Source organism: Nesoenas mayeri, assembly GCF_963082525.1.
Source record: "Nesoenas mayeri genome assembly, chromosome: Z".
NCBI lineage: Eukaryota > Metazoa > Chordata > Aves > Columbiformes > Columbidae > Nesoenas > Nesoenas mayeri.
The window spans coordinates 74028522-74039483 of NC_137542.1; positions in this window are offsets into that span (position 1 = coordinate 74028522).

Genomic DNA, 10962 nt, shown 5'->3' on the forward strand with positions numbered 1-10962 from the left:
TACCTAACTCCAGTCCCTTGGTACCATGTAATTTCCTTGCTTACAAGGCATTTTTCCCCTGAAATCAAATCTACTTCTTATTGCTAAACATAATTTTTCAATGCTTTCCCTGTAAATCACTTTCTCCAGCCCTCAATCATTTTTTGTGGCTCTTTTCTGTACCCTCTCCAGTTTTGTCACCATATGTTTTAGAATGTGGCTGTCAGACCAGTGAACAGCCTCTGGAGTTCAACCTGACTGGTTCCATGCACCACAAGTCATCTGTCTGTAGAGCTAAGGATCACATGGGTACTATTGGATTTGAGGGTCCAACTCTAAACCCATACTGCCATGCTTGTCCAGGCTGCAGTACCACACATTGTAGTGTTTTTGTCTGTGTACACAAGAAGCAAAACTGTCATCTTATTGTGTTAAAATGCTTTTTGTTTGCCCAAGCCAGGCAGTGCAGTTTGTTAAATGAGGCTGGCCTTGACTCTCGGTCTTTGCTATTTTACCAACCATAATGTCATCTACAAATGTCATCAGGAGTACTTTTATATTTACTTCCAGGTTACTGATGAATAGCATAAGGGAAACCTCAAGTAACACTCCTCTTCAACAATAATTCTGCATTGACAATTACTTTCAGAGATCTGTCAGTTAGATAGTTCTTAACTCATTTCACGTCTGCTCTTGTCCTGAACACAATTACTTTTTCTTGGCTAGAACACATCTTCTAGGAAGCCATACAGTCTCCAACCTGCAAATGTCATGAGATGGTGATTTTTACCAATCCTCCTATTGAGTTTCAGGAATGATTAATCACTGTTAACCATGTATGTCTTCATTGCAATGTCATCTCTTCTCTGAATTTAGCTTCTAGTTATCAATTCCTTTCATGACTTTCCCAGCTAAATGAATCAATCCTTTATACCTGGAATTCTCAAGTAGACCAAGTATTTCCTTTCACTCTCTGTCCTAAAATATGCAGTTTTGAATTTACTTCTGTCAGTCCTGTGCTTCATTGCCTGATATTATATTTCTGTTAATGTGTTTTGCTTCTTATTCATGTTACTACTTCTTTATTAGTTTGTAACGCTTTAAATATATATAAGTATGAATATTCAAGGCTATATATACATATACATGCAAAATTGATATGAATATGAAAACTGTGATTGAAATCCACACCATCACATATCAACAATGCCCATGAGAATCCAGGATAAGATTTGATACTTATTAATAATCCGTTTCTTTGAAGTTATTTATGAGGGAAAGAATTTTGTGTGCTTACGAGATCAGAGTTACTTGTTTGCTCAGAAAATGCTGCAAAATATAAGCTCAACTGTAAGAGCAGTAAAAAACTGATGCATGTTGAAAGAGCTACAGGAGGCAAACATTCAAAGGTTTTCAAAAGGACCTGCATGTCTAAGCAGCCTAAGCAAAGGGCAGCTCCTGGACTTGTGCTGGTGTGTCAGCAAGCGCTGCATCATTGAGTCCTACAGCTTTTGTATACTGCTTGATGACAAAGACATGTTTAGTCATTGGCTCTGTAGGGGAAAAAAAGCTGTGGAAAGATCTGATAGATAAGAAAGTCTGGTCTTGAACCTGAGCTCCCCATGTGGTCATCTCCCACATTGATTAAGGTGCTGCTAAGATATGAAGGCTTTTTCTAATCATCCTGGTTGAGAAATAGGAGACAAAATCTTTTATTTTTGGACAGTAATGAGCATAACACAGTCTTTGTCAATATTAGGAAGATGCTGAGATAGGGGTAACAAACTCAGTTATCAAAATAATGTAATGATATAGTCTGGGAATACTGGGAGTATAAATATACTAAACCCATGGAGAATCAAAGAGAGGGTTTATGTCTTCTAAATTTAGTTTTGCACTTGGTTTGCAATTCTTTGGCCCTGGGTTTTGATCCTTGCCCACCATTGTACACACAACAATGTTGAAACTTGATACCACATGTCTGAGGGATTTACAAAAGAAAAGGGCAACTTTAAAAATCACTATTATTTCTATTTTGGGGCCAATTGTGAAAACAGTTGGATTTCCAATTCCTGACAAAAAATTGGAGGATTGGAATGCATTCATATTTCTGTCTGTTTTCATCTGTCTTGGAGTTTAATCACTCATCACTTATACTGTAGTAGAATACAATGAATTGCTGAATATTGTATGCCTGAGACTTTATGTGTATATAGATAAACAGATAGATGATAGATAGATAGATAGATAGATAGATAGATAGATAGACAGACAGAGCTTTCTATGTAAAGCTCAGAAGAATGCTAGGCTACTGAAAAGCAAAAACACGTAAAGAAATTGGTCTGATTTAAACAATTACAAATAGTTATTTTTAATGATTTTTTTTTTTTTTTTTTTTTTTTTTTTTGTATTTTTGGATCTTATAAGATGTTGCTAGTATTCACTGGGAGCTTTGCAAGATAAGTTTTTTCTTTCACATTAACTTACAAATTACTCAATAATTCCACATAACATTAATTAATATCTTGAACCTAGAAAGACTGATATACACTTTAAACTCAGTATGCTATTTATATAAAAATAACAGACTCATGGCCTTCATTATAAAACATCTGCCTGTCTCATGCAGTCAAGGTTATGTACAGATTGTTAGACACAAATAGGAAACTCATCTCAGGTCCACTGCAGGAACCAAACCAACTTTATGAATGTCATGGTATTTTTTAAGTGAAAAGAACAAAGAGAAGGGAATTTCCTTTTTCAGATTATTTGCTTAAATTGTATGAACTCCATGACACACAGCAGAGTCAGAAAGAGAATTTTTTTAAAGCAAAATGTTCTGCATCTAGAAGACAAAACCATAGGTAAAAATCCTTTGATGTCAACCCTGATCTGCAATGATTTATGCACACATGTCGTACAGGATGACCACTCTTATGAAATTTATCCTGATCGGTCTTTTCAGACTTTGAGGTCTACAGGTAACCACGTGTGATTTTTTTTTTTTTTTCCGCAGTTATACATAAGAGAGGTCTAAAAATAACTTTATGTGAATAAAAATCTTCCTTCAGTAATTTTGAGGCTTTTTTACTATTATTTTTTAGACTCCCTCATGTTTTCATAGTAAGTGAGCATTAAATAAGTCATTTTCCCAAATTCACCTTCTCAGTTTGAAATTTAATGGGGCTGCCCGGATACAATTGTATGTGCATATGTATATGTATACTCTACAGAAGAAAAGAAAAACAAGGCAAAAACAGTGACGTCTCACAAAACACTTCTTATACTGAACTTATTAAACAAATCAGTTTTTCTAGCAAAGGAAAATCAAAAGCATTTTTTTGTTGTGATGGGTTTTTGGTTTTTTTTTTGTTTTGGTTTGTTTATTTTGTTTTGTTTTGTTTTGTTTTGTTTTGTTTGTTTATTTGTTTTTTTAGTATTTTGGTTCATAACTTGGTCTTCTGTGTTAATCCAATCAAGCCAATTATTTCATAATCATGTGTCAGTTTATTCCAAGGAGGAAGACAATGGTCAATGGAGCTCTTCAACTCATAGGGTTTACCTGCCAAAACTTTTTGAAACAGAATTCTTCACAGGATAATGTCACTGTGGGCTCTGCCAAGAAATGTTGAAACTATTTCTTTTTTGTTTCATTTAGATACAAAATGACAAAATGTAGCTCCAGTTGAGTGACTTAATTTAAAGAAACAAGCCATGTCAAAGTGCTGATTCAAAATGACAATTCTTGTTTGGTTTCAATCAGAAGTGTCAACATTTTCAGTGTGACATTTGTGATTCAAAAGTTTTCAGGTTATGCATTTGTTTAGGGTGGAGGTGCAGTTGATCTGTTAGTCTTCATTTTTTTGTGTGTTTTAATGATTTTCTTATTTGTCTTCTTCTGTTGGTGAAGAGAAGCTGGGAATTAAAGACAATGAAAGAAGGAGGAAGCCTTGTTGCTTCTATCCAAACCCATCAGCTTGGGATTTGAAGGCATCAAGGCAGAGGTCAATCATATAGAGATATACAAAGGGAACTAATGGCTTTGTGTGATTTTTATCTCTGAGCTTTTCCCAGAAAGCTTGAGGAAGCATGGTGGGGCTGAGGACACATACTCACCCATATAGTTGAGCCTGCTAAGGGCTGACGAGGGGTACGCTGGCATCTCATGGACTACATGAAGTCCTCCTACGCCTCTGGCTCCAGATTGAGACCTCTGTTGTAGACATTTTGCTACACATGTAAAGGATCATTGTATACCAATAAGCTTCCATGGCTACTAGGGGTCAACCCAGGTAGTCCTTGCATTGCTTGAACCCTGAATTCAGGTCATTTGGATGATGGCCTGTGATTATCACTTATCCCAGAACAAAGAGGAGAAACTCCATGTACTTTTAGCTTCCTGCAACACTCTAGGTTAGGGATCGCTGTGGCACCATCTCTACAGGGGATCAAACATGCAGAGGTACTCAGGGGGATCATGCCTACTCCCCCACAATGTTACCTGTACCTGTAAGTACACTTACACAGCTCTATCCCACAAACCTTCATTTTTCTGGGGGTTCCTCCTCATTACCTGTGTGATTACACAGGCAAGTCAACATTTCACTCCTGTGAGTAACAGTTTGCCAGACTGGTAAACCAAACATCAGGGTCATCCACAGCACTGGAAAAAGAAGAGTACGAAAGCAAAAGCCCAGGGACTTGATTTTGTACATCTCCTCTGGCCCAGAGCTGAATTTATGATGTATTTTGGACATTGTTACTGCTTCACACTGAGGGGTGGGGCGGGGAGCTTTAATCCTTAAAAAATGTGTTACTTGTCTCCCCTAGCCCCAGAAAGGGGTTCCTCACCTCAGGTTAGAACAGCAGTCGCTGTAACCCGAAAAGCTCTTGCATAAGTCATGAGCCCGCAGGGGCTGTGCTGCGAAAAGGTTGGGGTGGGGGGAAACGTGGGAGAGGGAGAGATTGGAGTGGGATAAGTACCACTAACCTGAGTCTCACCTTCTCTGCCTTTTCTCCCCCGCCCCCATCACTGCTGCTGTTGTGTCAGGTAGTGGCACTGTTGAGTACATTAACCCAGGGCTGAGCACTGCAGCCACACCGAGTGTGCGTATGTGTGTGTGGAAGTGTGTGTGTGTGTGTGTGTCTCTGTGTGAGCCTGATCATTACCATTTATTGCCCCCCCCTTCCCCTCCACCCCGCTGCCTCCCCGGTGCTGCAAGACTCCGGGAGCGAGCGAGAGAAACAGGGGAAGAGAGAGTAAACGGAGCCATCGAGCCCCCAGATCTGCTTAAACAAATCGCAGCCCCTTGCAGGGAGAGAGAGGGAGAGAGGGGGGAACCAGACGAAAAGACGAAATAAAAGACAGAGAAAGGGAAATCCAGCGGGGAGCAAAAAAAAAAACCAGCCCCTAGACGCCCCCTTTCCGAGACTATACTCTCAGCAAGGAGGGGTGTGTGTGTGTATGAGCGCCGATCCCGTGCCCGTTAGGAAAAGGGGGTGTTTTTTCCCCCCGCCTCCCCTTTGCCCTCCCTCGGCGCGGCGCGGCGGGGGGAGCGGGGCGGCCGCAGCCCCGCACCCGCCGGAGCTCCGGCACCAGCACGGGCCCGCTCCGGAGACGAGAGAGAGCCAGAATAAAGGGAACAGCTTCCTCGCCGCCAAAGCAGTCTTTTTTCTCGTCTCGGGGTTTTGCACTTTCTTTTTCTTTCTTTTCTTTTTTTTTCTTTCTTTTTTTTTTTCTTTCTTTTTTTTTTTTTTTTAAATTTTTATTTTTAAACTACTCGCCAGGAAAAGCAAAACCGAAAACAGTTCCCCCCTCGCCCCCTTCAAAAGGCCCCCAAACAACCAACAACAACAAACAGAAAGCAAAAAACGACATCTCTCCGAAAAGGAAAAAAAAAAAAAGGAAAAGACAAGGAAAAGCGAGAGAACCAGAGAGCCAGAGACAAGCAACATCGATTTCAAATCCAGGATTTTATCCAGTGCATTGATTTTTTTTTATTTTTTTTTTCTTGCTCTCCCTTTTTTTCTTCTTCTTCTTCTTTCCCCCTTCTCCTTTCTTTCAGCCCCCACTTCTTCTCCTCCTTCCCACCCCCCCTTTTCCTTTTCATTTTATTTTGGATCCTGCTAAAATTAGCCGGGACTGCTCTGGGTGTTGCGTGTTAATTTGATTTACTCTGGGATTCCGTCTTCCAAGACGCCATTTTCCCCCCTTCTCGCTCTATCTCACTCTATCTATCTATCTATCTATCTATCTATCTATCTATCATTTCTCTATCGAGCTATCTATCCCTCTGTCTGTCCGTCCATCTCCCTCTCTCCGGGTGCCTTCCCTCCTCCCCCCCTCCCTCCTCCCTCTCCGCTCTGCGTGTGCTGCGCGGCCGTGCGCTCCCCTAATCTGACAGATGAACACCGCCATGGGTTTGCCGCAACACAAGCAAAAGCACCTTTGGGGGCTGTGGCGAGGGATTGAAACCGGGATCTAAAAGAGAAGAGACAAGAAGGGGGGAATCCGAGAGAGGAGGAGGAGGAGGAGAAGGAGGAAGAAAGAAGAGGAGGAAGCTGCTAAGAAGCCCTCGCTGCCGTTTTGGGGATATGGGTTAGTAAAAAAAAAAAAAAAAAAAAAGGCAACAAAAATCCTGAGCCATCGAGGAAAGGTCTGTCCTGATGATCCGGTTTGCAGGAGGGTTTTACCCCTCTCTCTTTTCCCTCCACCCCCACCCCCCCCGTTTTTCCTCTCTGCATGCAAAAGTTAATGTCTTGTTCTTTTTCTTTTTTTTTTTTTTTCGTGTTGTGACTTTGCAATGGCGCGGAAAGGGCTTTATTTATTTGAGGGGGGAAGGAATATTTCTCCGCTGTGCAATGCATGTGAGTCCTCTCCCCCTTCGACCCCTTTCCTCCCCATGCTTTGTGGCTGGTGGGAGGTGTGTGTATGTGTGTGGTTGGGCGGGGGGGTGTGTTAAGACCTTGCTGCTGGGAAAGGGTTGCAATTTTTTTAGGAGTTTGTATAACGCGTTTACCCCTCCATATCCCCCCCACCTCCGCCCCGCTTTGCTAGCCTGTAAGTGTTTCCTCGACGGTGCCGGGGGTAGGTGGCAGCTATGTGTGTGCGTGTGGAAAGGAGAGGGGGGGAGCCCCCTCCGCTTCGTAAATTGCAGGTTAAGTGGAGCTAGAGAGCAACATCGTAACCTTATGGGGATTTGTGTGTGTGTGAGTGTGTGTGAGTGTGTGTGTGTGCTTGGGGGTCCGCGGCGATGCTTGGCACTGGGTGCGGGGGGGCGCGGGAAGCGCCGCTGCCCCGCGGAGGCCGCCGCGGCCCCGCGCTTGTTTTGACATTGAAAAGGACACGCAGCCTCGAAAAGCAGATATTTGCAGGAGCAAAGAAGTGTGTGTGTAGAGGGAGCGGGGGGTGGAGAAAGAGGGGGGGGAGTAATTAGAAATGCGGGACCCCCCTCTCCCCGTGCTCGGTGGCGAAGTGAGGCGCCTTAATAATCGTTATTAATAAGCGGGTGATTGCCACCCCCATGATCCCGGTGGTCTCTCTCCCCTCCCCCCGAGTGGAAGTGGAGTTCAGCTTTGGGCGGTTTGAATATCGCCGATATTATCGAGGGGAGGCGGGAGGTGTTTATATTGGGGAGGGGGAGACAAAACGCAGACTGTAGCCGCGGGCGGCTATTGTCAACTCCAGCCCTGGCGCAAGGCTCCCTGCCCACCTCTGTGCACACACACTCACTCACACTCTCACACACATGCACACACATGCTCGCAGACACTCACACCCCTTCCTCGCCGGGTCTCCCTGGCGGGCAGTGGGAAATCAGGTCCCTCCGGCGAGGCAGGGGCCCCCTCCCGCCCTTGTTTCCCAGTGTGTTTGTGTGTGTGTGTGTGTGTGTGTGTGTGTGTGTGTGTGTGTGTGTGTGTGCATCACACCGGGCACTGGCGGTCCCCGCGCTGCCTGCCCCTGCCTGTGTATATTTATGTGTCTAAAAAGGCAGTTGAGAGAAGGATTTCCGATTCGTTTCCGCTTCAAATAAACGGCCCTGATAATCTCAGGCCTGATGCCTGATGCTAAAAGGGCACTTCGCCGCCGGGAGCGGCCGCCTGAGGTGGGGGGGACCCTGCCCGACACCCCGCGGGGGGCAGGTCCCGCTTCCCCGGGCGGGTTTTCAAGGAGAGATGCGGGGGGTTTCCCCGCGGTGGAGGGTGTGCATGGAGAGGCGGCTGGGGAGCGGGGCGGGGGGGTGGAGTGTGCATTGCCAACCCATCCAGGTGCTGGGGGGGATGGCGGTGCCCCCGCCGCGGGGTTGGGGGTGAGGGCAGGCGGCTGCCGTGAGCAAGGCGAGCCGAGCCGGGCACTGGGAGGAGTCCGCCACACACCAATGCGACCGGCGGGGATGGGGGGGAGGTAGGGGGGAGCCGGGCAGGGCTGCTCCCCCCGCAAGCAGAGGTGTTTCATTAGCCGCGGTGGCCGTGCCGGGGCCGTGCCGGGCCGGGGCGGGGCGACCTGCCGGGGTGCCTGGTGTGTCCATCTGTCAAACCGCAAAGGATGTGCGAGGCGAGCAAAGCGCTGAGCCTGCTAGTCCTCTGCTGTCAGGGAAAGTAATTTGATCCTTTTCGTATTGACAGGAGGATTTCATGGGTAAAGGACTGCTGGCAAATCCAATCCCGTGTTGAATATTATGGACCCAAATGGGAATAATTATTGATCCGACAGCCCCTGCAGCCAGGACTAACTTGGTGCAGGCTACAGTAATGATATAATCGGCCATCTAACGTTAGGCAGCGATAGCACGAACCTGAGGAAACAAGTGTCTAAGACCTTTTATCGCAGATGGGAGAAAAAAATGTATATCAGGGAAAATGTGCAAGTGGCTATTTCACCCACACCTTTCTGTACTTCCTCGGCCTTCACTGAGATTACTCCCCTCATTCAGCAGCTCTTTCTCCTCAAAGGAGAAACATTTTTCATCTCCATTTGATTTTTAGCTGAAAGGAGAAAAACCTCTCCAAACAATGAAGTTGTACTTTAATCTGTGATCTTAACACAGAAGGGTTATGTAAAAGCAGGGAAAGAAAAAAAAAAAAAAGGCAGAAACACTCAGTGAATGGAGAATTCTTTTCCATCTCTTATTGGCTTTGGCTTTTTTTTTTTTTTTTTTCTAACTTCTCAGACTCAAAGTTTTAATTGAAACCAGAAATCTATTGAGAAGTAACTGAGCCAAGAAAACCTCTGTTTTCTCTGCAACTAGGGATGGGGAATAAATAATTTTTTGCTGATGTTATTTCAAGTTGTTTGAGCTCTTTGGTTCCTGCCAAAAAGCCCAGCATAGATTATTAACACATTATCATTTTAGAAGGATACACTCTCTGAAATGTAATAAAATGGTGTGTTAGGTTTGTGTAGAGCCATAAACTATGCTAGTTGTTGGCAAACAAAGAAACAGTGGCCACAATTTATTAATAATAATAATAATAACTGAGCTTGAATTTATGTTTACTGGGTTTTTCTACTGAGGTTCCTCAGTATCATTTCCAATAATGTACTTTGATTAAGTTGGGAACTGTTCTTTTCAAATAACTGCTATTGCCATGTGCTTAATCAGCTCAAGGAGTTAAATGCGTGAAAAGGTCCAACCATCATTTTTTGGCTTCAGATGCTGCTTAATCTCCTCTTCTGGTCTGTTTTGACCCATCCTTTGAGCTCCTTTCCCCCAGCACACACATCTCATAGGTGTAAGTGCCAGCTTACCAACAGGACTCTTGTTTTCCATTACAAGATTTGGCTAATCCCAGTTCAGTGACTTTTTTTTTTTTGCCCCTCTCAGTAGGACTCAATTGCTCACACATAATCTTTCCCTTCTGTTTTCTTTCCCCTTTGGACAACACCCTTCAGGACTGAAAAACTCCGGCCTTGTGCTCTGAGTCTTGCAATTACACAGCAGTTTTGACTCTTGACCCAGCTAGTAGCAAGAAAGGCTATTGTCTAATGAACCACGTAAAAACAGTTCTGGGCTCCAACAGATTGCTGTGATGTAAATGAAAGCTCTCCCAGTGAATTGATGACTGATTTGTTTAATTGTATGCCTAGGAGGTCTTTCTTGCTCCCCGTTAGCTACCCATCTCTGGACTATCTGTGATCTGTGGGTCTGTGATGATTTTGAATGTGCTCTGTGATCCATGGCCCACAGGAGGGCCAACTTAGCAGGATTTAAGCCATATTCAGAAAATTTGGCATGTCATTTTTGCCTGCCAGAACATATAGGTACACACAGTTTTGAGTGTGTAAGTGCCACAGTTAAGCATACATTTGATTATGAGTCAAGGCCAGCAGATCTGTACATAAAGAAGCCTGGTGGCCAGGTGAAATGCATGGCAAGATCTAGCCTCATTGCTGGGAAGTCTGGGCACTCTTAGTGCAGCATCTATCCAAGGTTTAGAGCTAGTCCAAAGCCTCGCAAAAGTGCGAGAATCTATGAGAGGACTTCATGGAGAAGGTTCCCAGTGTTTTACTGTAGAGCTTGTGGCTTGTGCTGGAACTGGTTTTGCTGCTATTATAGGTTCTGTTCTTATTACTTTCTATTTTTCCAACCTGTTAAAAAAAAAAAAAAAAAGAAGTCTATTTTCCCATTATTTTTTTTGAGGAAATAAAATTACTCACCCATTTTGGAAATTGTCATGTTGATTAAAGATGGGCTTTAAAACTCCTCAGCTCCAGGTTTTAGCCTGGGGGGACTGTCAGATCTGAAAATGATTTCCGAACTCTGAAGGTTAGGACTGCTTTGCCTTCTTTGCATTGTTAACACAGTTGCATCTGAGGTGTACTCAAACCCTTAGAGATGGTTTCTTTCTCCTTCTCCCAATGTGAAGGCTTCACTTGATACAGCTTCAAAAGTTCATTGCATCTTCAGACCTGGTTTTAGAGACCTGCTGGATTCTGGGAAGATACGCAAGTCCTCAGCAGGCACCTGGATTCTGCATTGTCAT